We start from the raw sequence: 6,538 nt of genomic DNA on the forward strand, positions 1-6,538 counted from the left end.
GACCTAATAGTTAGCTGCAAAATGATTAGATTTTGGTATTTTGAATAGATTAAGAGCTATCAGCACCTGCTGTCTCAGTATAAAACAGGAGTTGTACTGTCTTTTTGCTTCATTTAAATACAGTTCGACTACTTGACAAGTACTTTCTGAGCTCCTACTTAATGGTTTCGACCTACCAGGGCCCAGCATACACCGCAGATCGTAGCTTACACCAATGGGAGCGGGAGCTGGGTGCGGAGCAGATTGCCCAATTAAGATAAAATCACACCCAGGATTCATTGGAAAGTCAGGTACTTCCACTGAGTAGTGATTTGGTTTGTGAGGACAGAGTGCCCCGAACATGGTTAAAGATCAGAATCAAACTCTAATGCTCAACTTAACTGACAGGCTGCTAATTACAAATTTGAGGAACTACAATCCTTCGAGGAATTTAACGTTGTCCTACGACATCAAACTTAAAGGTCTTAGTCCTTTAAGTAGTCCTGCTTTAATAGGAACACCAGGTAAATATGCTCGAAGGTCTGCAGTTTGCTTCCAATCAATCCTGGCTTGCTTGTTTATGATCTGGCTCTGGTAGATGCACCTAGGGCGTGAGGTTTCCAGATTGTTACCAGCTTTGAGAAAGCCTTAGGGGCCCAGGCTTCAGCGCCCGGGAAGTTAGGGGCCATCCCGTGACGCAGTCGCCCGGCCCTTTAACAGTTACGTTTGGCGGCCGAGGGACGCTGAGCTCCCGGGCGGACGCTGGGCCACCGGCTCGCTAACCGCAGTTCAAAAGCAGGGAGACACTTATAACTGTAGAGTCTTCCCAGAACAAAGCAGGGCCGCCCACGGATGAGAGAGCCCTTCGGGGAGAACAGCCAGGCCCTGGGCCCCGTCCCCGGCCGGCTACGTCTTCTCGCGAGATCGGTCACGAGACTTCCCAAAAGGCCTTGGGCTACATCCCAACAGCGGTTCTAGAGCCGCGCCTGGGCGGGCGTGTGGGAGGGGCCTGTCGAGATATTTAGCGGCAGTGAAGGCCACGCCCCAAGTCGGAAGTGACGGAGCCGAGCTAGCGCGACGAGGCCACCTCTATGGTCTTCCTCTCCTTCTGGAGTCGGGAAATGGCCGCTGTGTAGTTACAGCGGAGGTAAATCCCGAGAACCGTGCTTCGGCGTGTCAGGTAGGCCTTGCGCTGCATTCAAGTCACTCGAAGAAGAAGAAAGTCGAGGAGACGGGACGGTTGGGTATTGACAACTCTCATGTGTGGTGACGGATCGGCGGCGAGAAAGGAGACTCCCGAGCCGTTCCTTGTGCGTTTTCATCGCCACTTCCTCGGGTTTGGAGGGCGCCGCGGGCCGCGGTGGTGGGGGATGGGGAGCTGCGCAAACAGCGGGCAGGGCTGCGAACCTGGCTCCGGTCCGGAGCCAGGAGGCCTCCGCGTGCGCGTGCGCAGACCTCTCCCCAACCCTTCCCCCCCTTCCCCCCCACGGCCTCGGCCGAGACTCCTGCGCGCGCCCGGCCCGGGGCTCTGCGCAGGCGTGCTCTTTTCCTTTCTTCCCTGCCCATGGCAACGCCGCCGCGCGTGTTAGTTTCGGAGCCTTCTGGTCGTTGGCCTTGGGTGAGGCCTCGTCCTTCCTGGCCTAGCCTTTGGGGCTTGGATGAGATAACGACGACCTGCGACAAAGTTAAGCGAACGGATCCACCACTTCGTGCGTGGCGGTTAAACTGCCTCCCTCGCCCCTTTAGGGTACATATGTCGGTTTAGGCCCGGTTTAATCAGATGGAGGCTCTTGATCCGTTGCTTATAGCGGATGGGCCAGCGCCTGGGTGCTGGCGCCATACACCCCACCCTGTTCTAGACGATCCCTAGGTGCGTAGTTACTATTTCTAGCGGGATTCGGGTCTTAAAGGGTGCGTCTGAGAAGAGCCCTTTCTCAGTGCTCCAAGCGCTGACATACCTTTTTTGGTCAGAGTTGACACTCTTTTAGAAATTCAGGATATTGGCAGCGGTGATGGGTGGGCACCTAGTGCTGGCCTTGAACTCCCAGTTAATCTGCCTTAGCTTCGGGAGTGGTGGGATAATAGTTCTTTTTCGTCACTTCTTCGAACCAATGATGAGTTTTAAGGTTTTTTTTTTTTTTTTGAGACAGGGTTTCTCTGTATAGCTCTGGCTGTCCTGAAGCTCACTTTGTAGACCAGGCTGGCCTCGAACTCAGAAATCCGCCTGCCTCTGCCTCCCAAGTGCTGGGGTTAAAGGCGTGCACCACCACCGCACGGCTAAAATTTAACTTTTTATTAGAATTGAAAAGGAAAAAAGACAGAAATTGAAAGTGAATATACCTAAAACCGTTAGTCACTTCAGATTTATATCCTGCTGGTACAGCATATATGTAGATTTGTTTTATATTAAAAGGGAAATGTAGAACAAAATGTCTTGTCCTCACTGTGAGTTTGCATTCTAGATTAGCCCTGACTGGAATAGTTGGTACTAGTTGGTATTAAGGGCCCTTAAAGACTTACCAGTTTATTTGCATTTTGTGTGTGTGTGTGTCATTCTAACCAAATTCAGGGTAGTGTGATGGGAAGTATTTCTCTAAAGTAGTTTATAGTAAACAGCTGAGAGTTCAGTGTTGTACTAACAGGCTCCAGCCACCATACCCAGTTTATGTGGTGCTGAGAGTCACACCTGGGGCTGTGTGTGTGCTGGGAAGCTTTGTCAGTTGAGCACATCCCCTGTCCTAGAGTTGACTTTCGTCTTAGAGAACCATAATTTTAGGACGCTGCTCGGTGATGAGGCTAGTATCTAGTTGAATCTGATGAAAAATTTATTGTGGGGAGCAAACTAAGCTGCATTAGATTATCTGTGATGTAAAAGAAGTGGAGAAAGCTTTTTCCAGTTGTTAATAGATCTTTTGATTGGTAATTTTCAGGAGCTGTATTTGAAATCATTGATGGAATACTATCCACTATCTGAAATCTGCTGTGGACTTTCTTGATTGGTTAATGAGAGAATGTAGAAGACTGGTATATCTCTGGGTAGCAATTGTACTGGTTAATAGAATCTAGATGATCAGTGTATTTCTGAGTAGTAATTGTAAATGGTTGTGGTTGGAGGATATGGGTTTGTGTGTTATTGGTGTCTAGCTTCTTAAATAATCTTAAAAATACTGAGTATTTGAGTTATAGGCATTTAATATTTTTGACTCAAGATTAAAAATAAGTCTGACCGTGAACTTCATAAGTAATAGTACTAACCTGAACTTTTAATGTTTTAGGGCTTTTCTTTAAGACTTATTTATTTTATGTATATGAGTACACTGTAGCTTTCTTCAGACACACCAAAAAAGGGTATGAGGTCCCATTACAGATAGTTGTTGGAAATTGAACTTGGGACCTCTGGAAGAGCAGTCAGTGCTCTTAACTGCTGAGCCATCTCTCCAACCCATTTTAGGACTTTCTAACACCAATCTTACATAATTCATCATTTCTCTTTTTGTAGATGGAGGCCCCCCCACTAATTCATCATTTCTCATTTTGTAGATGGAGTGTCCCCCCCACCCCTAAGGTGTAAAACTTAAGGCTACATAAACCAGGAAGTGGCACAGCTTGGTGTAGAGTGTGCTATGGTTCTTAGTTCATTCTTGTAAAAAAAAAAAAAAAAGAAGGAAAAGAAAAACAGGGTGATAAGTAGCTGGACCAGACTAAAAGTGTGTGACTAATCTATTATGCTTTTAATTATGGAAGGTTTTTGGTATAAAAGTAAAATAGCCAGGTACTATTCGCTCAAACCTATAATCTCAGCACTCAGAGGCAGAGAGAAGGGTCCTCGTGAGTTTGAAGCCAGCCTGTCCATGAGTGGATTCCAGGACGGTGGGGTAGGGGGGTAGCACATAGAGAAACTGTCTCAAAAAACCAAAATAAACCAACAGCTAAGATAATTAAGTGGATTCCCATATTCTGCTCATGTCCAGAATTTTGTATGTTTATTCTGTGATACATTTTAAATCAAACTTGCAAACATTTTATTAAACATTCCTGTAATGACTTACAGAATACTTGTTAATACTGTATTGAAAACATAGGAGTAAGCTTAGACAAATTTTTGAAATAAATTTATGGATAGCCTGTAGAAAACCTGTAACAAACAAGGCTAACCAGAAATTATAATTAATGGCAGAGCACACACCATGTGCCAGCTTAGCCTTTTCTATTTATTATCTAACCATAAACTTGTAAATACCTTATTTTATTATACTTGTAGAGATTAAAGATTGGAAGTGATTAACATGATTGATATGTTTAATTTTAACTGTTTCTTCTTTGTATTTCCAAAATAGCATTTTAAATGTGATCATTACATAAATTCATTTGTTTTCTTTTTATTTTATGAATACTTTGAGTGCTAGCCTCTTAATGTCAGCTACATATTCTTAAGTTTAATTCTGACCTTATGGCTTTTGACCTTTTCATATATCTGATACTCTCTGAATATTATTTGCAATGTTGTAACCTTTTCAGTGTTGATAACTGTATACCACTTAATTTATCTATATAGTAATGGCCAGTTAACTTAGGAGTATTAATTCCCTATAGACTTGTGTCATTGCTGCCTGCTTCTTAGATGGTTAACAGATACTTGTGTAAGACTCTTTGTTACTGTGGTTGCAGTTGAAGGAATTCTTAAAAATTGGTTTTTAGATAAAAGGAGGTTTTAAGAAAATGGGCAGAGTATTAAGCTGTTGTAGGTGTTAGAAAATATAGCATTATGAATATTGACTGCAGGCTGCAATGACATTTGTTCTGTAGAGGTCAGGTGACTGCAATTAAAATTTAGGTATCAGTTACATGACACTCTGCTGTGCTGTCAGAAAGTTTTTTTTTTTGACAGCTGTGTGGGATCTCTTGTAGCCTAGGATCTCTGAACTCACTGTATAACTGAGGATGAACTTAAACTGATTCTCTGCCTTTTTGCCCTAATTTGTGGATTATAGGTGTTGTTGGTTTAATTATTTATTTCCTGTTTGTCTGCATGTAGGTCTGTACCAGATTCCTGCTTGAAGAGGGTGTCAGATCCCTTAGAACTGGAGATAGAGAGGGCTGTGAATGGCTATTGGGTTCTAGGAACTGAACAGTCCCAGCAGAGAATAGCAGCACTTAACTGATGAGCAATAGCTCAGGCCTCTTTTGTCACATAGGCTTTGCTATATCATAGCCCAAGCTAAACTCAAAATCACCATCCTTCTGTTCAGCTTTGCAAGTGCTAGGACTGTTTGCCACCATGATCACCTTAGTTAAAATTATCATGATCAAACGTGTAGTGTTTCCCAAGTCAGGCAAGGAACATGGAGAGGTCAAAGTGGAAGAAGTCAGTTTGGGCTATGTAATTTATTGGTATACCCAATATATGTATTATAACCAGTCCTTATCTGGTTTATCATAAACTCAAACTCTTCTTTTATTTAATTTTTGCTAGGAATTTGAATTTAAGAGTTTAGTTTCCCATAACATTCTCTACAAGAAGAATCTTGGCAGTATCTTAAAGACTTCAGTGACTTCTGGATCCTGCGTAAACCTCAAGGTAAAAGACATTTATTTTCTCAAGGTTTTACTTCTGACTAAATTGAGAAAATTGACTGTCACCCTAAATCAGATGAAGTGATTAAGAGTGTTGTAAGTTGGCCGTGGAGGTACAGCTCAAGAAGTAGGGTGCTTGCCTAATAAGCACAAGGTCCTAGATTCAACGCCTAGTACTAATAAAGTTGCCCTGGAACATTTCTCGCTTTCCTATTTTTTTTTTTTTTTTTTTTTTTGGTGGGGAGTGTGTTACCTTCTGTAAACTCAGATTTTGAGTTAGTTTTAAGAAAATATTGTTTTCATTTCTCCATTGAATATTACCTTTTTCCCATTTCTGTAAATGTTTTATAAGAAGACTCACGACACAAAGTGCCATTTAGTGCTGTATGTATAGCCCTAATGAGAACCTAGTACTGGGATGAGACTCCTTTATCATTGTGCCCAGGTCATTTACTTACTTAACTTATTATTTTGGTTTTGTTGGGACTGTAACCCAGGGTAGCCTTGAACTCAGAGGGATCCTCCTGCTTCTGTGTTCCAAATATTGGGTTAAAGGCCTGTGCTATCACTTTTGGCTTACTTTTTTTATCTTCCCTAACATACTTTAGGACTACTTTATAGTAACCTCAAGCTCTAAATAAAGTACCTTCAGAATTATTTAATGATACTAAAATTTAAATATGTGAGAAACACAGGCCTTTACAAAATTAATAAATTGAGTCTTTTTTTCCCCCCCTGAGACAGGGTTTCTCTGTGTAGCCCTGGCTGTCTTGGAACTCACTCTGTAGACCAGACTGGCCTTGAACTTAGAAATCCGCCTGCCTCTGCCTCCAAAGTTCTGGGAGTAAAGGTGTGTGCCACCACTGCCTGGCTAATAAATTGAGTCTTATGGACATGATTACTTATTTTGACTAATAAGTTAGAAGTTTGGAAAATTACACAACTGGCTTTTGACTTAACATTGAACTTAGGCTGGTGAAATGGC

The 6,538-nt window shown here is 42.6% G+C and overlaps 1 long non-coding RNA gene across 2 annotated transcripts in view; it reads left to right on the plus strand.

The window, feature by feature from the left end:
- Positions 1–942: 942 nt before the first annotated feature.
- The window catches only part of LOC116097818, a 7,285-nt gene continuing 1,689 nt past the window's right edge, over positions 943–6,538 (plus strand). Inside the window, exons 1-2 of one of the 2 annotated variants that reach the window (XR_004121560.1) lie at positions 943–1,289; positions 5,453–5,557. This is a non-coding gene — a long non-coding RNA (uncharacterized LOC116097818). The remainder of the gene's footprint in view (positions 1,290–5,452; positions 5,558–6,538) is intronic. The other variant, XR_004121559.1, reaches the window with a different exon arrangement.

This window comes from Mastomys coucha, unplaced genomic scaffold (genome assembly GCF_008632895.1).
Source record: "Mastomys coucha isolate ucsf_1 unplaced genomic scaffold, UCSF_Mcou_1 pScaffold2, whole genome shotgun sequence".
NCBI lineage: Eukaryota > Metazoa > Chordata > Mammalia > Rodentia > Muridae > Mastomys > Mastomys coucha.